The sequence below is a fragment of the Ciconia boyciana genome, chromosome 1 (genome assembly GCF_034638445.1).
Source record: "Ciconia boyciana chromosome 1, ASM3463844v1, whole genome shotgun sequence".
NCBI classification, from domain to species: Eukaryota; Metazoa; Chordata; class Aves; order Ciconiiformes; family Ciconiidae; genus Ciconia; species Ciconia boyciana.
The window spans coordinates 120,030,220-120,050,895 of record NC_132934.1 but is presented as its reverse complement, the minus strand read 5'-3'; the positions used below and the strand labels follow the sequence as shown (position 1 = coordinate 120,050,895).

Here is a 20,676-nt window from a genome sequence, read left to right as displayed (position 1 = left end):
GCAGAATTCTGAAGCAAGAAAAAGAGAAAGTTATAGACTAAACCACAGAAATGTAAACATGTCTGCAGCTAAAATAACTCCACTTTCATTGAAAACACTCCTCGCTCACAATCAGACTTCTGTGTGCTATGCTCAATAAAACTGCATGCTAATAGCAACCAATTAATACATTATGTAGTTCTGCTTTAAAAACTGAGACGCTTTTAATTTTTTTTTTTTATTATTTTTAATTAAGGGAGTACTGGGCTTTCTGCTTTGTACGCTGGCTCTCGGCGCTGACCGCTGGCTGAGAAGCGCCGGGGAGAGCGGCGGGCGATGCCCGGCGGTGCGGCGGGGCCCGAGGCGTGCCCGGGGAAGGCCGGGGCAGCGCGGCGGCGGCGGGCAGAAGCGGCGGCCCGGTAAGGAGCCCCGGGCCCGCGGGCGGGAGGGACGGGACGGGACGGGGCGCACCGCCCGCTTCTCCCCGGCGTGCGCGGCTCGCCCGCCTCCCGCTGGGCTTCCCCGCGTGTGCGTGTGAGTGCGTGTGCGTGTGCGTGTGCGAGGCGGTGCCGCTGCCAGGGTCGGGACGCATCCCGTCTCCATCCCCCCCGCGCTCTGGGGCGACGGGGCGCTCAGCCCCGTTCCGGCCGGAGCAGGCTCCCCTGTCCCTCCCCTGCCCGTTCATTTCCGTGCATCCCGTCATTTCTCTCGCTGCCCTCCGGAGCCCCGCTGCCGCCTGGTCGGAGGCCAGGCTTTGACTTCACGTCGGGTCCTCGCAACAACCGCACGCTTGTTCTGCCCCTTAAAACACGCTCTTGTTCCCCGCGCCGGGAGGAGAGGAGACCCGCCGAGCCCAGCCGAGCCCCCGGTGGCCCGGGGTCCTCCCCCCGCAGGTCCCGCTCACCTCCAGTTCCGCCCGGCCCCTCCCGCCCCCCCCCGTGCGGCGCGGGGGCGCCCGGGGGAGGACGCCGGGGAGTAGGGGGCGGGGGGCCCGGTGCGCCCGGGGGGTGCCGGTGCCCGGCGGGCGGCGCGGGGCCGCCCCGACGGCGGCGGGGGAGCCGGGGAGCGCCGGGGAGCAGCGGCTGCCCCGCTCGGCGATTGGCGAGAGGAAGAGGCGCACGGACCCGGGGCCAGCGCGATGGGCTGAGCCCGTCCCGACTGAAGTGACTCACTGCAGTCGGCAACGCCGCCGTCCCCTCGCCCGCTCCCTCACTCCCTCCCTCGCTCCCGCCGCCGGCGGCCGCTGCCTTCCCCCGGCGGCGCCCTCCGCGCCCCGGCCCCGTCCCCTCCCGTCCCGTCCCCCCCGGGACCCCGGCCTCGCCCCCTTCCCCGGCCTCGCCCGGTAAGTCCGTTCCCTCCGGGGCTGCGATGGGGCGGGGGGGAGGGGGCCGAGCGGAGCGCCGGGCGCGGAGGGGGCGCGGCGCGGCCGTCGGGGCCGGGAGCGGCGGGGAGAGAGGGGCGAGGGGCGGCGGCGGGCAGCGCCGCCGGGCCGGGCCGAGCCGGGCCGGGCCGGGCCGGGGCGAGGCGACTCCCCGCGGGCGGCGGGGCGGCGGTCCGGCTGCCCTCTGGCCGCGGCACGTCGGCGGCTGGAGCGGGGCAGCCCCGAGGGCTCGGCCGGGGCGCGGGGCGGCAGCCGGAGCCGCGCATCTTCTGCGGGCGCTCGTTGCGCAGACTGGCCCTTTCCGACTTTCTTGTCTTTAAAGCGTTAACGCTGTTCGGTCTCGGGCTGGCTGCTGTCTTTTCGGGCATCAGCCTCTGGCATTGTATCGTCCCCCCCCAGCATCGGTTTTTTTCCTGCTTCGTAATAGCAGCGTTGGTGTCTGTAATTCTTTCAGCAATTCGTCGTTCAATTAACTAATACCTCTATTGCCTTTTCAAAGGCTGACTAGCTCTTGCACGTAGGAAGACCTTCAATTACCTGAGCTGGTCTGAGGAGAGTCAGAGTTGGTTGTGGTACTTTTCAGAGTACGCGCTGCCATACAATATGCGGAGATCTATTTTGGTGACCAGATGACTTTGCTGTAGAGTTTGGAGTGTACGTAATCATATTTACAAAAGCTGAAGTTGCAAGTTCTGGCTAACATAAACTTCCATTCATTGCTGCCTTTGCTAAGAACCCACAGTAGAAGTAAACTTGCTCTTTCTTTAGTGGAGTTTTTATTTGTATTCAAAGTGTCATGCTCTGAATTAACACTGTGCTTCAGTTCTGAAGTTACGGTTTGGAAATTACATTCTACCCATGTAATTTCGAGTCCATTAGGAAAACCAGGACAGGTCTACGAACTGCACATGGAGAAATGTCACATTCCTTTGGTTTAACCCTTTAACCACTTCCCTGGTTTCACTGAAACAAGTGAAGTAGACAAAGACAGCTTCTCCCTAGGGTATGAAAGATAAACTTTCGTCAGGGTATATGTATCAGGTATGCGCTTTCAAGCACACCTGAACTGATAGGAAAATCAAGGAAGAGAAATAGATCGTTTGACAGCTTCCTCATTAAAAGGAAATAAGTAAAGGCAAAAATAAACTAAGCCATACTTCATATGGGAGAAGTATTTTTATGTTATCTATTTCTTAAAGGACGTTTATAAAAGCAAAGGCATGGTACACTGGAATAGTAACGTCAGCTCTTGTTTTCTCTTTCATACACGTACGTAGGCAAACAATGGCAAACTTGCCATGCAGTTCTTTGAAAAACTTTGCAAGAAAAAAAAATCGCCACCTCCAAAAGCATTTCAGGGTTTAGAGCTTTGAACAGCATCTGTCCCCACCTCCCACAATTTAGTCCCAAAGTTAAACAAATCATATAGTACTGGATAGAGTTACATGTTACAGGAATTTTATAAATGATCTGTCAGTATAAGTCCTAGGTGTGATTAGTCGGACTTTTTGCTCCTAAGGTGTTACTCCATTTGGATTGTAATTTATGTAGCGTTTGGTTCTTAAGGATATATTTTAATAGATATATATTAAGTATATTTTTCTTCTGATGGTTTATAAGCAGTACTGACTGTGTGGATTCTCTCTCCTCCTTTTAAACAAATTTGAGCTCTTTGTCAGGCGCTGAAGAAATCTGTGTGTATGAGTCCATTGAGGAGTTTCACTGATATGAACCATGAGCTTAAAATACAGATTGTTACAAACTTGGAAGTAGCATCTCTTACCTCAAGTACAATCGTTTGTATGCTAATAGGTTAGACCTTTTCCTGCAGAAATACCAGGTCAGATCCCACAGTTGTTAAGCGTTCAAATGACGATTCTGCCTAAGACCAGTGCTTTCACCTTCGCAGTGCGGATGCATCTTTGCTACCTGCTCTTCTGTGGGCAGTTTATTTTCTGTGTGTACATGGAGTTGTGTAAACAAATACAAAACCCTGGGGTGACTGTTGTAATCCAGTTGGTTTGAATAACGCCACATGAGCAAAATACCTGGCTACTGATGAGGCAACTCCTTTCTCATTGCGCTTTCCCCAAAACACCAGTGCTTTGCTATCAAAATGCGAGGCTCACGGCATTGGTTCTCCCTCTGCACAGCACTGCATTTTGTCCACTTTACTGAGGTCCCCATGTACAGCAGTTTCTCCTCTTGGTTAAATGCACTCCAGTGAGGATCTAAAAACCATGAAAAGCTTTTGCAGCGCTGATGGCATCTGGTAGCCCTGAAACGTTGCGTTTCCTTCCTTCCCTTCCCTCTGCATTACTAAACGCTCCATGGGTTATTAGGAGGTAACAACAAAATCATCTGGAATGTTTGGGTTGAAATGAACCCTTTCCCTTGAAATATCTATTGCGTTGGGGTTTTTTTTCACTATCAGGAAGCTTGTCATTTTCTTTTAAGCGAATATATATCTATTTTTTTCAGGAAAAGGCAGCTGTAAGGGCAAACCGTACTTCTTTTAATCATGCAAGTAGCTCTGTGGAAATCTGTGTCCTGGACTCGAGGTGGAAGTTGTTGACAGGGGATATGGTCAGAAAGGGCCCTCTGGGCCTGATCCATATCAGCTAAGGTCAGCGGTGCAGGCTGAGCCTTGAGTGCCTGATGCTGCACATGGGGTTTTTCTGCTGTACAGCTGGGAAGATAGGCCAGGGATTAGTTTATGCTTTGCATGTCAGCTTTTCTATACAGTTGATTTAAAACGCTTTTGTTAAAAAAAAGTTCATGTTGGTAAGATATTTTCAGCCTGAATTATAATGATGTTTGTCTTGGGCGGAAAGAATTACCTTTTGTGCAATATCACCACACTGTTTTTCATTATACCCACAACTGGCCACTTTCACAGCCACTAGAATATTTTTTATTTCCCTGTGTGGTTCTAGCCATGCGCTTTTCGACAGGCAGGTTTCCCAGTAAAGTCGAGCATCATTTTGTCTTTTGCATGGGTTGAAGGTTTGAGTCGCAAGAATTTGTATTGCTTTGGCATTTTGGAAGGTAATGAAATAAGTGGAGAAAATCTAATACATTTCCTTCACAGCGTAGTTAACTAGTGTAGGTAGAAAACTGGCAGTCTAAAATTACTTTGCTAAATTTAAATGTAAGTAAAAAGTAGGCAATAGGAAAAAATTAAAGGGTATATCTAAATATGGAGTTGCGGACATATCTGTTATATTTAAACTGCATTTTAACCTCTTCTATTTATATTTAGTGGTATGTGTATAATCTGGAGGGGTTGATTGAATTCAAGAAACAGTAATTTCACAATGAAAACCAAAGAGTTTATTCTGCTGTGGACATAGTGCACGTCCTTGTTAATCAGTGTATATATCAAAACTAAAACGTATGCAGCGAGACATTTTTTATGTTCTTTGAGAGCAAAAATGATATTTGATCTAAAGTAAGCATGAATGGATTTGCAAAAAGCCTGTTTCCCGTACTGCTGTGGCAAGCGTATCTCCTATTGACTTCCGCGGCACTTTTTCTTGCATGGAGCATGAGACTGCACTGCGGGGTTCATTGTCAGCAACTTACCTTAGCTATGGCCCATTCTGAAATGCCGCTTTTTAATGTAGAAAGCGACCATGGGAAGTGGATTGTTCTTGCATGCTGCTTGCATCAGATGAAATCCCTCCCTGGCACAACTTCATTCCAATAAGCACAAACTTATTCCAGGAACAAAATACATAGTTATTTTTGTTTGATAATGCATCGTATAAATATTAATTGTCTGCCCAAAGAGAAAACAATAAACATATGTTTTAATTTTAGCTGGAGATACAACAGGCTTTGGTAGAGGATGGTTTAAAACTACGGGCCTCGACTTGTAGCTACACGAGCTCCTCAGCTGAACCCCGGGTGACCACTCATGTCTGGGAGATCGCTGTTGTGCACGAGTGGCAGGGGCTGGGTTTTGAAGTGAGGTCTTCTGTTTGGATTCGTCTCTGAATACAGACACTAAGTGTTATGATATCCAGGTGCTTATTAAAGTGTCTTGACTGTAGCATTACTATCAGCTTTCTCACCGTCCACTAAAAGATGCTGTGTTTCTGCCGGTCCATTTAGCGGGGTGAAAGCAGTAGCTGCCTGGATGCTTAGGCACTCTGTAATATTGGTAGGATATTAAAAAGCTGCTGCCTCTTTTAGATGCTGCTCCTGCAAACGAATATTGACTTCTATTGTGTTTCAGGTCTTCTGAATTTGTCAGGTAGTCTGTAGCTTTGAACTACACACACCAAATTAGCTGCTGATTTGAAAAAGAAAGGTTGGCTTGTCGGGAATGATGAGCACCGGCAGGCTTGCGGTACTGCACGAGGCAAGTTAAACAAGTATGAGCTTAAATGTGGTTTCAATCATCAGCTCCGTTTAGACACCCAAGTTTTCAGGTTTCTCCCGGAGGTCCATAATGAAACAGCCTTGTTTTCTTTTCACCTCGCAGAGAAACAGCAACAGGAGAAAAATCCTGATAAGAGTTTGCACCAGCTGAATAGCCGGCCGCTGCGGGAGAGCAGTTCGGGGTGCCGGACTGGATGGGGCAGCATAAAGGGGTTTGCAAAGTCCAGGAGCACTGCCTGTGACTAACACACAGCTCTGTCTCTAAGGAGAGGAGAGGAGAGGAGAGGAGAGGAGGTCACAGCCATTACTGCGGCACCTGGGCTGCGAGCTGGGCTGCAGCGGGTGGCAGAGGCAGGCCTGATTAAGGCTGTGCAGGTGCGAGTGGGTCAGGAGTAGGTCCCCTTCCCTGTTAACCTCCCCTCATCCCAAATATATTGCCTGCTGAACTAGTGTCTTTTCCTTCTGCTTTTTACTGTCTGCTACAAGTGGTTGGTAAGGGTCTTTTTTTTTTGCTAATATTATGCCGTTAGTAAATATGCATTGATTTATTAACTGTTCAGGTCTTTTTCCTTTTTCTAGTGCTGGGAGCGGTGGCTTAGGAGTAGCAGCTTGCTGCCCTGTAAACTACTTATGACAAAATGTTTTGCAAAATCTGATTGATTTCTTCTAATTTGTAAGTCATGTAGGCTTACCAGTTTGAGCTTTTCATAATACCTTCTGGCTTTGCATTGAGTTTGTTACTTTATTTTTAGCTTATTAAGTATGGATGTACACAGTATATTTGACCTGATTTGACTGAAGCAGACTCTTTCAAGACGTCATATATTTTTTGGTATTCAGTAGTTAATGTATGATTTGTTTTGGTGCAATTAAATGTATATGTAAAAATCATGTGGATTTAGCAAATTGCACAATGTATCTTTTTCTGTAAACTCCTCTCATTAAATGAGAGCAAAAAATGAAATATGGCAATCAAACAATTCACTTCAGACAAATTGTGTTTCTATCATGGTTTATATTTTTCTGTGTAATTAAAAAGGGCTTTATAAAGAAAGAAGTCCAGTAGTTATGCAGAAGGAAAGTCTTCTAAGCAAAATTCAGTTTTCTAAGGAGGCTTTGTCAGTTCTGAATTAACCCTGCAATAAATTTAAACCTGGTGTTTTAAAATTCTGTTTATAAAATGGACCGTTCTCTATAGAGTTCACAAATTATACACAAAGGATTTACAGTAAACTACTGAAGTAACATTAATATATTGCATTACAACATGCACTGAGACAAAACTGCAAAATCTGCTTGAAAAAGAAGCTGATTTGCAGGACTCTGGCAAAGTGGATATGGTAAAAGTTCTCCGTCATTTCTCCAAAGAACCACTGTTAGATTGGTTGTTGTGACTGTAGTTAGCTGTTCAAAGGCTTATAGAGGGGATTTTTTGCACAGGTTTGTGGCCATGGCATTAAAAGCAGGTTTGAAAAAGGAAAAAATAAAGGATTTAAAATCAAATCAAGATCTAGTTTGGTCCTGGTGGGTATCTTGTGCCTTTTCCTGAATTTCATTAAATTTGCCCAGAATGTGAAGCTGGGAATTTGGGCCAGTGCTCTTCATTCCTTTGCTGCATTTATAAGTTCTCTGGTATTTTTATGTATTTATAGCAAACAGTCTGTAACATGCTCTGTATCTCTTGCAATCGAGACAAGCCAAATCATCTGTCACCAATATGTATGTCAACATCCTGAAACCACAAAGAGCACCTCCTGGTAGGCACAACCAAGGCTTTGTTTCAGCAACGCAATTCATCACCCTCCTGAAGTGAAGAGCACGGAGAAATCTGGACCTGACATCTTGGTTCTTCTGTGCAGAGAAGTCAGTTCTACGTAATGAGACTGAAAAATGGTTTTAGGAGGGTAGGGTTCACCTCACCTAGATGTAGCCATCTAAAAATCAAGCATGTAGTTGACAGTAATTGTGGAAGTTCTCTCCCTAGCCAGAGGACAGGGTAATCTTGGCAGCCTGAGACAATTATGTTGGTTTGGGAAAGTCGCTGAAGATGCAGCCTCTGTCCATCAGCTTGGGTAGGAATTGGGGTTACAGGGCCGGGTATCTTGGCTTTCAGATGGCTGGCATTGAGTGCACTGAATTCTGTATCCAGGGACCGATCCAGGCCCCAGCGGCTGATCTTGGGGAGACTGAAGGAAAAATGTAGGTAAAAGTACAGTAGAGAGACCAGATGAATGTTTTACAGTCTGACTGGGAATGAATCTTATTGCTTATTTATTATTTTCATTTTAAAGTTGACCCATAGTACATAATAGTTTCGTTTTTATTGTCAAACTACCTTTTTACTCTCCAGTTTTATCACCAGCAATAGAAACCTTAGAAATAGCAACGGAAAGCCCTTTTATGCTTTCTGCACTGCTGTCTCTTAACTTCATTGAAAAATGAAAGCATTAACCATCTTTTTTTTTTTAATCATTAGAGTAAGAGAGGAATGGATTAATACTGCTGTCTTTCTGTTAAGATTCTGTTCTGCTCATGAAGGAAACAGTAATAGTGATTTTTTTTTTTTTTTTAAATGGTCCAATATCTCATCCAGGGCAGAAGGGTTTTACAGCCATATAGATGATACAGGGTCTGTACCTTGCTTAAATCTCTCAAGGGTCTGTACCTTGCTTAAATCTCTCAGGGCACAACTATGGAAAGCTTGCTTTGGAGAGACTGTAGGCTCTGTGCCTGGCCCTGGGCACAGGAGCAGTTTTTGGCCCCAGAGCGGTGTCTGGACGTGGAAGCTGTCCCTGCGACAGAGCGCGGCTTGCCTCCGAAGCTGCCCTCAGTCTCGCAAAGCAGCTCTGCAAGAGCTAGCAGGAGGGAGGGGCGAGCTTTGTGTTTGTTATTTGCTTGTGATTTCCATGACAGCTTGCAGGAAGGACAGTTGTAACTAAATGTGAGCCCGGGGAGCTCAGTCTGCGGTTGGTCTGCAGAGCAGTAACACGGGCCGGGGGGTCGGGGTTGCTGAAGGGTGCCGGAGCCGGGGCGAAGGGAAGGGGAGTTATCCTCTCCCTCCCAGTTAACACCAGTCTGTGTGATGTGCCGTGCCTGGCGTAGGACGGGGGAACCAGTGGGCAGCGGGGCTGCCCCTCAGCCACCCGCAGGGGTGCAGCCAGCCCCTGCTTCTGCACCTCGTGCTGAGTTAACAAGTCCCGATGGGTTTTGGTCCAGGATAAGATTTATATAACTCCCTCTTTGCTGTGTTGGTTCCACAGGACTAAAGAGGAGTGAGAAGTAGTAAAAAAATCTATTTTGGTCACTAAAGTAAGCAGACATGACTCAGAATACTCACTGGGAACAGATCTGCTGGATGAAAAGGTGCCATTTTTACATAGTCACTTTTCTGACCATGCCCTTTAAACTCTTACAAAAATAGAATACTTTCTCTGGCACTTCTCTTGGAAAGCAGAGATGGGAGTGAGAGCAAGGATGTTTGCTGCGCTGCTTCAAAACCGGACAAATTGTGTGCTAGTTTTGTAAGACATATGTTTAACACCGGGAAAAATAGAAAGAAGGCTTTTGAATTTTGTGGGGAGGGGATTTGGGCTTGGATAGTTTTACCGTTTGTAGTGGAAAAGTGTGATTCCTAGTTCCTGCCTGTTAACGGTTGGATGAATTCTGGCTAGCTTTCTCTGCCGATTTCTGGCATCCCCGTGTCCCTGCAGAGGTACGGTTCAGATCAGTAGACTCGTCTGAAGCACAGCGAGGCTCCTTTTGACCGTTGACTCTGGGTTCGTCTTGGACCGTGAGTGGTCTAAGCTAAAAACGAGCCTGAAACCACATTGACGTAAGCCGTGAGTGTTTATGGACCTGTGAGGAAACCAATCATCCCTGGCAACCAGAGTCCCGAAGTGGTAATGTTGACGCTCACGTGAGACCCGAGTACCCCCCGCGCCAGCTCCCGGAGCACCCGTCCAGCTCCCGGTGAGGCTGATGGAGCTGGGCTCTTCTGCACCAGCTGTGGACCTGCCCCAGCCAGATCCCCATCCATATCGGCTCTCATCTGCATTTCATGGAAAGGATTAGCAAGGCAAATCATTTCGTAAGAAGTCACTCACAGCTAAGTAGGTGATACTGAATTTTTGAACTCTCGTCTCGTTTTTATTTTTAATGGTTTGGTAGGAAGCTGGAGCCTGGCTGGCGCACAGAAACTCAAAACCAGTGGCGTGCTCCACCACATGTGCTTATGGGTGTTTGTCAGTCCTGTTGTTCTCCTTTGGACCATTGCTTTCCTGAAAAGAAAAACAGCAAGTCCGTTTTAACATATTTACCACTTTCAGTCGGTTTTACATGGAAAATACCACCAACCCATAAATTCCTCTTCCTCCTCCATTCCAGAATAACCTGTGAAAGAGTTTGAGAACTCTGAATTTCTGTTCAGTGGATGAAATCTTGATCTTGCTGAAGTGGCTGAAGCTTCTCAGTTGGCTTCTGAGGGGGCAGAGCTCTTCGGCTTATGAGTTTCTTACTCTTGTTTTCGCTGGGCTTGGAAAGCCGAGGCAGTGTTTTCGCTGCGGTGATTTCCTAAAGCCTTAATTCCCCCCAGTTACTACAGCCTTTAAAGGCACTGTCTTTTTAGCACAGGAAACAGGCACGGCTTTTTCTCTTGGTAAAATTTCCCTTGTAGGAACGCAGAGAATTTCCACTTTGTCTGTGTGGGCTCATCTTTCATAGAGGAGGAGACATGGGTCATACACCTGCAGGTCTTATGACTCCCTCCTGCTCCGTCTCTGGCCTCCTCCCAGTCCCTTGGCAGCAAGGAGTCAGTGAAGATTTGCTGTCAAGGTGTCCTGTTTTAATTCCTCACAGGTCCCAGTAGCTTCCTATTGCAGGGGAATCCTAATTTTTCTGTTTTGAATTTGAAAGGCGTTTTGGATATGATGACATTTACAGCCAAAGCACATCACCTTTTACATATCATCTCCTTCTCTTGTCATGAGACAGGTGAATTCAACAGGCAGGAAAAGGGAGGAAAAGTCTGACAGGCTTGGGGGACACATGGGATTGTCACGAACCCGACACCGAATGGCCATGAAGATAGACTTTCCTTCTCAGCCCCGCTTTGTTTAGCAGGGAGCCGAGACAACTGCGGGGAAACTTTAAACTCCAATTTTTGAGTAGAGCTGGTCTAGAAGTTTGCTGTGTTCAGAAAGCCCGTGTGCCTCCTTTTACCAGGAAGAGGCAACACGGCGAAACACAGCGTGTAATGAAGCACCGTCACTTACCTGCTGTCACGGACTGGGCGCGGAGGTCGCAGCTGGGTGCCAAGGGTGCTGCTGCTCTGAGCACAGCCTGCCCCAGGGGGGTGCAGCTGGTGGGGTGCCGGCGTTAGCAGTGGGGTTTGATACGCCATATGCCAGTGGTTCCTGACTGCTGCGAACTGAAGGGCTGCCTACAGTTTTTACAATTGTACCCCCATTTTTTGTTGTGTGTGCATATCTGGCAGTTGTTTGCCAGGGGCGGAGGGAACGAATGAGGAACTTAGCTTTTAGGTAAACAAAATGTTACTGTTGTACCGCTATAATTACAAGCGTTTTAAATTAGGTATTGACAGCAGTTGAGAGCTGGTTCTCGACTATGCCTGCTGGCAGGCAATGAGATATCTACCAGCTCCTAAGGGGAGCCTTATTGCAGGCTGTGAGAATAACTCATTAACCAGTTAGTCTATGGCGGTGTTACTCCACATATGGTCTGCGGGCTGCTGGTGGTCTGGAAGACATTAGAAAGTGGTCTGAGAAATGGCTGCACAAGAAAGGCAGAAATAACCCCGCATAGACAGATTCACGTTCCCACACCACTGGCAGGTATGTGCCCGTGTCAGCAAGTCGCCCCGAGTCAGCAAGTGGTGCTGGGATATAATTGCCTTAGCCCCCTGGCGTGAGCCCAAATGGACGGGTCTTGAGTAATTGCACGTGAGGGGAACCTTTGCTTGATCACATGAATGTGGAGCAAGTCTTCCTCCATTAAGGAGGATGAATGCTTTGCCTCTTCTTTCTTGTATTTTGGAAGCGCGGGATGGGCTAAGGGATGCTGCTTCTACATCCGTGTTGCTAGCGGTAATGAATGCTACGGGGAAACGGACGGCGGTGAGCCCATTTCCTTCACAGTGGGAGGAAAGTAGTAATTCAGGAGACCATTAAACATTAGAAATACCTCTACGAGGTCCCTACAAAGATACACTCCATTTAGATTAAAGTCCCGTAGGGCCAATTATCTTGGAAGAACGTAAGAACTTACACAAAAGCTGAGTTAGGTATGCTGCCCACCAATGGATTTGAGCAAAAATGGATGCAGTGAGAAAACACTCGTGTATTATGAAAGTGAGAACACTTAGAGTAGGTCTGTGCAACAACCGACTTTTACTGTTCCCCCAGGATCCGCGTGCACAGGAAATATCTGTGGCACGCTTGCTTTTCCTGGAGATGACAGCAACCCTTTGGCAACCACTTTGTAATGCATGCCCAATACTTTTCCAAATGTTGGGCCATTGTTTTATGAATGTGTCTTGATTTTCTGGTGCCGGAGCCCTTATGCTGGGCTTTCTACCCTTCCTAAAGTTGCCCATTCCTGTTCCAACCCTGGACACTTCTCTAGTGCCATTCAGTTGCTGTGACGGTGCCTCCATTTTCCCAGTGCTAGCACTGGGATGGGGCTTGAGGAAAAAGGGAAGTGAACAGAAGTCCCTTGTGCTCCTTGTGTGAAAATAACGTCTATGGCCTGTGCTGGTCTATGTCTGGGTGGCTCTGGACGCCTGGAGATGGAGACATGACTTAACACCGTGTGGTGGCTGGAGGGTTAGGGCAAACAAATGCGAAACACTTTGTTTCAGTTAATGATGTTTTCTAAGAGCAGGCTGAGTAATTTGCACAAGACTACAAAGCAGATCTTGATACCAGCACTGGGCTTAAAGTCTGCCTTTGCTTCAGTTGCTAGACCACAATTTTAATTGAACGTTTAGTTATTTGCAGTTAGACCTGAGCGCTGGAGTGCACTGAACCTTTAGGCAAGGGATTTTGAAAATGAGTCAGTTCTAAGACACTGGAGCAACAAGTTCCTAAAAGCATTTACTGATGCAAATTGCTGTCTGGTCTTGAAACGGTCTCTTCCATTTCGCACCATAAAAGAACTTTCGTAAGAGAAGACACAATAAACAGTCTGAAGTCTAATAACTGAACATGCAAGCCTGAAAGGTTTTAAAATACTTCTTGCTTAAATAAGAATCATTAAAGTTGTAACTGATAATGAGAAAAATGCTCATGCCATTAGTGGTTTACCACTTCGGTTCCAAAAGGATAAAAACAACTTCATAAAAGAGACCACAGACTGTCCATTTTCAGCCTCAGCGCGGGGCGAATGCTTCAGAAAATACGAAACCCATCATTTAAAATAATAATTTAGTATTTGTGTTTTGGGAAACATGGTCAAAATGCCCTTTGAACATATGGGAGCAGGGCGATGCGGGGCTCGGGGGCTGCAGCAGAGGGGGAGCACTGCGGCTTGCTCTGGTGTGGCGCGGGTAGCCCTGGCACCGGCTGTCCTTGCCTGGATGCCGCAGCGGGGCACCGGCTTGTCCTCCCGCTGGGAGCAGTGCGGGGGCAACCTCGGCCTTCCAGCCTGCCTTTGGGATCCTCGCCTGGGTGGGGACGTCTGTCCGTCTCGCCTTCCCCCAAAAATGGTGCGGGGCTCGGCAGGTACGTGAGGACAGCCTGGGATCATTTCTGCATCGGCCCTGGCGCTGCCCGCTGCAAGAGTAGTTAGGTTTTTTAAAAATGGTTAAATTTCAGTCCCAGCTCAGCGTGCTGGTAGGGGAAATAAAAGATACTGGGTCTGGGAGGCTCTCGGTGCCTCCGGGCATCTCTGGGAGTTGGTGGCTGAGGAGCAGCGTCAGTGGCGGTGGTATGACCTCCTTGATTTACCCGTCTGGGCCAGCTGCTCTTTTCTTTGAGGATGGCCCCTTCCCTTTCTTCTGCACCCTTTTTCCCCCCAGGCAAACTAGGCTGGACCCTTTCTCCTGCTCAGGTTAGTGGAAGGGCTGGTGTCGACCTCAGCCAGGACTGACTCAAACCCTTGAGAAGACCTGGTGTTTCCTCCGGGAAGGCGAAGTTTGGGACTCGGCGTGCTGTATTCTAGCCTTGTCTTCAGTACGGGCAGCTGGAGGTTGAAGCGTTCTCTCAGACTAGCTCTGATTGCAAATACAACTACACTGGGTTTTATTGATGCTTCATGCAGCCGTATTACATCGACTACAGTGTTTGCTCTTAATGTAAAAATGGAAAGTTTCCCCAGCTCCCCCCATGAAAATGACTGTTGTGCCTTATTCAAAATGAAAATCAATCAAGGAAGGAACACAGCTGGGCGAATGACAAGAGAAACAGAATGGTGCCAGGGTGAATTTTTATGGAAATGCTCTCTGAATAGTATTTCCATGAAAAGGCAACTTACTTGCAGACGTAGGCTGCGTTTGCATGAAACAGAGTGGGATGCACCACACCCTGAATCTGTCAAGGTCTATAAACTTCACGTATTTTAAGTTTAGGCAACAGAGAGGCCATATTTAAGGCACAAAGGTTTTCTTCTTTACTTCAATGTAATTACGTTATCTCCAAAAGTAGAAAATGTAAGCCAGGGGAAAATAAAAAAGGAAGTTTATGGAAGGAACATTTCAAATATAAAGTAAACTTCAAATATAATTTGAAATATAAAGTAAATTAATCTATTAAAAAGGAAGTTTTCAGTATCACGAAAAGATAGTGCCTTGACCTTTCAGCAGCATCCTAGTTATAACAACAAGCCTGTCTGTCAGGCTGTGTTGGGGTCCTCTTAGTGAAGGAGCATGAATGGCTTAAAAACAGCAAAACCTGGGATTTTTCTCATTCACATTAGTAGAAACAGGATTAGAGGAGCAATATAAAAAGCAAGAAAAGAAAGATGATTGATGTTAGTGTTCAAAAAACGGGAGAGGGGAAAAAAACCTCAATGGTAAAACCATCAGCCCATACTTGAAATTGCCACACTTTGATCTACTTAAACACCTTTTTTTGGAGATGTTGTAGCCTTCTCAATGGGCTGGTTTCCAAATGGCCTGACCAATTTTACTGTAGACTTACTGGCTATCAGCAGAGCTCTGGCAAAGGTTGATTTTTGGAATCTGTTAATTTTCCCGTGTTTCTGGGATTTTTTTCATGTCAAACCAATCAGGTTTGAAATGTGCTGAGAGAGAAATTCTTGAGACAGCCTTGGAATTTTTCAGCCTATTCCTGCATGTCACTTTCTGAAATAAATGGGAATGCATTTTTTAAATTTATGATAGCTTAGAACTTGATGTCATTGCTATTCTAAGAATAATAATCAAGGATTGTTATACCTATTTGATTGTTTACATTTCCTTTTGACACTGCCAGCGATAAAGTAGAGGTAATAATACTAAGCATATTCTCTGGTCATCTTCTCAAAACTTGTCATGATTGAACAGAGCCTGGATTTTAAAGATAAAGGCATTTGTCAAATTCTATAATGTCTTCATAAAGGTCTGCAATGGAGATCACATTACAGAAAAACTTTGGAATGGGTAGCCCTTGGATCTGGTAGTTGGGAGTAGAGATGAGTGGCCGCCATTTTTAAACAATGTTAGATTTGCCAAAAGGAAAAAAATAGAAAGGAATCTGAGCAGGAGATTGTGAAACTGGGAGCAGATTTGGTCATGGCATTAAAAAGAGGTAGGAGATGTGCTCTGTAAGGGGTTGGTAGCTCTGTTGCTCCCCTATACTGATGTAGGTCTGTTCCCTGCATCCCAGTCGGTTGTGGAGTTGGAGATCCACGTTGATCGAGGGCCTTACAGCAAGGAGCCGTGGTGAAGTGACGGGGAATCACCTGCCAGCAGCACGTGGGAGCTCATCCCCCCTTGCTAGGTGACAGTAGGCAGTCTCCTTGCTCCTCTCTCTGAACCTCCCAAGCTGGCATGAAGCCCATCTAGTAAATGCAATAAGCCATGGAAAATGCATCGGTAGCATGTGCTGACATGGGTGGAACACAAGATGATGGAGAAGGGGATCCTGTTACCCCCCGGTTCAGCTGCACAGCCCTTTCAGCCAGTGGAGAACTAAATGTTAACCCTTTCAAAGCTCTCCTGGTGAGGAGGGGGAAGGCAAGAAAGAGTTTCTTACTTCACTGAGATTTGACTTTAAAAGGTCTGTATAAGCATGGAAGTGCCATGGGGAAACAAAAGTACAAGTGGCTCAGCAAATATTGCGGATGGCAATGGCCGTCCTGGGGTGAGTGAATGCAAGGCTGGGTTCAATCTGCTGCAGTCAATAAACTCTTTGTGCTGTGCTTTCATGCTCTGCGGTGGCAGAAGAGCATTGGAGTGAATTACAGTCTTCTGTTTACTCTGGGACTGTTTATTATCCCTTGTGTAGTTTACAAGAAGCAATTCACAGGACAATCTCCTAAAGAGGAGAAAAATCAGTTTATATCAATGCGTGACTTCCTACTATCTCTGGTTAGCCCCCTCATACCCACAAACATATTCATGCATCGCCTACTTAGCACCAGAAAGGGGATGTTACATCTCTAGGTTATTTCCCCAGTACTTTTATTTTTCAGCCCACTACAGGAAGGGTTCATAGAGTATATCCAGAAAGATGTTTTTGTTCCCCCACCTTGGGTTTCAGTCCCAAAACTGCCAATTAAATTATCCCATAAATCCTCCATTATAGGTAGTAAAACCTAATTTTAGATTTCCTGCCCACTCTAGTGTCCTGCCTGATTGCTACCAGTTGGATAGAGGCTCAACCTGTTAAGCAGACAATTGCAGTGAATCGACTGTTTCTTTCTGTGCCACATGTGGAGAACTTTTTAATATGTGGCATTTGGTCATAATTCTCTCTGGCTGTTTTCTACCTTTTAGTTGCTCAAACTTTTTTTTTTTTTAAGGCTGAAAAGTAGACATCTGTAATTTATTCTTTTGTCAAATTTTTTGTGAGAGAAAAGGTTGTTACCCTGTGCATTAGGGGGGATGTTAATCTTCCTGCCACCACTAAAACAGTAATAGTTTAAAATTAGTTTTTATATAATTCCTGTTTAAAAGAAAAGCCCTATATTAATAGAGCTAACACATTTATGTGTAAGCTGAAAATATTTCAGGCCATCTGAATATAAATGCATTCTTTCCCTTCTTGTTCAAATGCAAGTATATTATTTAGCTGAAAACAGTGCTAATTTTCTTGAGGGCAGTTTCTGCTAACTGTAGTCTCATGGAGGAGCATTTATTTCACATACACTCTCACTAAAGATTCCTATTTTATCCCGAGTATCAACAACCCCTAGGTTCGTAAGCTTTACTGAGGACAAGTAATAAATAAGGTTGTCACAAAAAGTGGTTTTATCATGTGAATAAAGTGTAAGTATCTGTGCATCAGTGCCTTGCTCTTTGGACAAAAGAATATTTGCATTCCATGTGGAGCACTTCTGTCACTGGGATTTAAGCAGAATTCAAAAATCTGTCTGTGAGGAAAAATGGAGCCTAAAATGCTATGAGAAATTAAAACCTTCCTTTGTCTCTCTGCTAGATTTATTGTTGTTAACCTGGTAAAATTCCTGACTCATCCAAGTCACAGATTTGGATGCTGTAGAGGTACCCGAGTATATCTTGTACATCCACAAAGCACTGTCTTTCTGAATGTATTTCCTGCCTGAATAAATTGGTAATGTTTTAACAACTCTGTGTCAAATCAGGAAGATACGTGGCAGTCGGTAAGGGACTTTTTTTTCTCCAGAGTATGGTGACAGGAAGCTTAATTCAAGATGCAGGATGCGTATAATCTTACGGGCATTTGCAAAAGGGAAAAATACTGCTAAGAGACATCACGCTGAAGGAGCAAACATTGCTTCTCACACTAACGCAACACGTGTGCCAGGCTAGGACTTTCCTCCACGATGCAGCTTTGGTGATCCCTCAGCTGGCTTGCATACGTAGCCTTCAGCTGAACCCGTTGGTGACAACCATAGCCTGTGCTGGTATTGCTCAGATGGTGGCATGAACTTGTCCCTTAGGAAGCGTCCGTACTTGTTGGCGGGCAGGACTGCGGGCACAGAAAGGGGCGGTTCTGTTCAGATGGGCAAATTCATTTTTTAGTGATCCTGATCCGCATATCCCAGCAGTCCGTGAGCTGCAAAACGAATCAGCCGCCTTCGGCGGTGTTGTCCTGTGTGGATTCTCTGATGTCTGATTAAGGCCGCTCCTTTTTAGCGTTCCCCTCGTTGGAGGCACTAACAGTATTTCCCTGCTTCACCCAGCTGTTTGCTTCCCTCACTCTTTATGCAATGTAGTATTTTCAAGTCTGTTACCCCCCTGTTAAATCTGGGGAAAACGGGGTGATGATTCCCAAGCTGATGGAAGAAAAGGTCAAGAAACACTCAGATATGCACACAGCGTGCTATCTCAAGTCTCATTGCTTGAAGAACTGGGCTAAAAATGGAACCACTGTGGTCTCTTTGCTAAATGGATCTTCTCAGCCTGGGTTTGTTTATTGTACCGTGACTCTATATGGGGAGATTATCATTTGTTGAGTGACGCTTGAAGCACTGTATAAAAAATAAAACATACACAAAGACTGACAAAGAAAAGAAGAAAGGAATTTAGGCCTCCCAGTCACAGCACTGTTCCTTTAATGGTTGATGAAATATTATATGTATTTTTTCAGTCGTATTATTTGTCCAGTTTAGGAACCTGGAAGTATGAGAAAGGATGGTCACATCGGTGCTCGGAAATGGAGAACAGACAGTAGGAAACAGTCTACATGTTTTCTGTACTGAAGTTAAGTGCAAGAGTGACAGACAGTGCCCTTTGGGGTGCAGAGCTCTGTGAACTGCTGCTGAATTTCTTGGATGTGTAGTTGACTCCAGAAGTCACCCCTTGTAGCAGAATTGTGCTGCACAATCAAAACTTGAGCTCCCTAGACACAGGGCCTATAAAGGAAACATTGAAACGTAATTCAAGTGACTCTAACTACTCGGTCACATCTGTATATCTGTAGACACCATGGGAAAAAAATTCTTCGAAGCAGAGAGCACTTGATGCATCCGTGGGGTACATTTCTGAAACCTAATCACAGTGTATAAAATGTCAATACTGTAAATTATGTCCTAGTTGAATGTTTGGTATCAAACTACCAGCAATACCTTCATCTGTGCCAGAGGTTCCCTATCTAGCATCTTCTGCACTTCAATGCATGTTTGTTGTACTCCGAATTTCTAATTTAGGAGCAGCAAGAAATGAAGACAATTTGATACCTAGTCCAGTAACACTAGGAATTCTACACTGATTGATTGTACTGGGCACTTTCATACTTATTTAAAAATATTAGCTTTTTTACAATGAGCTGAGAATTTTGCTGAATATCCAATATCTTGCATGGGAATGCTCTTAATTCTAGATATCCGGCTTCAGAATTTGAACTAGCCTTGTGTCAAGCCTGTGCTGTCTTGAATATGCTACTGTTACCAGAAAAAAAGTCTCTCTGGTATGCTAAGAAAAGGGGACGTGCTGGGGTTTGCAATTTTAGCATTACAGATTCTTTATTATTAGTAGATTAGTGGGGATTTTTCCAAAGACTTCCATGAGTCACAAGAGCTCCTGTTACTAAATTTCATATACTCGTTTATTTATACAACTATACATGAGGTCTTATGGTCTTTTCAGCCCAGAAAGAGCCAAGGTACGGTAAGTGTAAATGCACTTTATTGAGTTCTGGAGATCATAAATATCTCCTTTAACATCTGATTTATCTTGAACTATGTGCATTGAAAGAAGTGTCTCAAAATTAGGAAAGAAGGGGCATATGCTACTCCTTTGGACAACCTGTGTATTCATACCCAGAATGAAACTTTGGCAGAGAGTAGTTAGAATTAAACTGTCACCACCAGGGCAGTTTTACTTTATATACTGCAAGGTTATATGAGTTTTATAGGTTCATTTCTTTTGCTGATTAACAGTCCAGTCCTGGTCTTGACAAAGTCTCCTGTTTTTTTCATTGCCATGGCTTCTACAAGATGAGCAGAAGAGATAAAGTCTCAGGCAGAGGGAAATGTGAAAACAGGAATTTCAAGGGAGGAAGCTGTGTTCTTCATTTCCCCCTCCCTACATACATTTGTCTGGACTTTATGACAACATTTTGTTTTCGCACCATGCAGAAACCGTCCAGACAGATCTCAGCAATGCAAGACCTCAGAATACAAGGGAGCCAGCTACAGACAATGCCACATGGAGGCTCTTCCATGCTGGTAAATAATATTAAGGACAATACCATCAGCTCAGTGGGCTTCTGAGTGTATCTGCTGCTGCCAACCCACGAGGCATGCTGGTACCTCCAAAGGTGGCTTGGTGGTCACAGATCAAGATGTTTTCCTCTGACCTCCCAGCTGTTTGATGGGTATTTTCCAGAGATTTGTCGCTGTCACAATTAGCCTTTGCTGCAGGAGCTCACTGGCTGCCCATCCTCCTCCTCCATTGCCATCAGCAATGGCTTTGGATGTCTCATGCTCCAAACAGCCAGAGAGAGCCTGGCATATCCTGGCAGCGTAGCCATTAAAAAGAAAGGAATGTTCAATTTACTGATGTCGCTGAGAACTTACTGCTTTTTATATCAAGGTGCTAGCCAGAAGAACTGGAAGAAATGTGTAGCATGTATTGGAGAAAGAAGTCAGGACCAGGTGATGGTCTATGTTCTGTCAATCTTTCAGCTTCTTCAGGTTGTTTCCTCTGTGGGTAGGAAGCCTGCATGTTGAAGGGTGTCTGTGTCAGCCTGAGTTTGTGCGCTTTGCTGCTAAATGATTTTATTTCATGATTTGTTCCATGCCAAGTGCAAGAAAAATACAGCTACATTCAA

At 45.7% G+C, this 20,676-nt stretch overlaps 1 protein-coding gene across 5 annotated transcripts in view; it reads left to right on the top strand.

The window, feature by feature from the left end:
* The first annotated feature begins 273 nt into the window (after positions 1–273).
* ERG (ETS transcription factor ERG) overlaps positions 274–20,676 on the top strand; it is a 148,882-nt gene continuing 128,479 nt past the window's right edge. The window contains exon 1 of one of the 5 annotated variants that reach the window (XM_072846650.1): positions 274–398. The gene's annotated coding sequence lies outside the window, so the exon portion shown is untranslated. Of the gene's footprint in view, positions 399–696; positions 1,322–20,676 lie in introns of those variants that run through there. The other 4 variants (XM_072846696.1, XM_072846680.1, XM_072846642.1 and 1 more) reach the window with 4 other exon arrangements.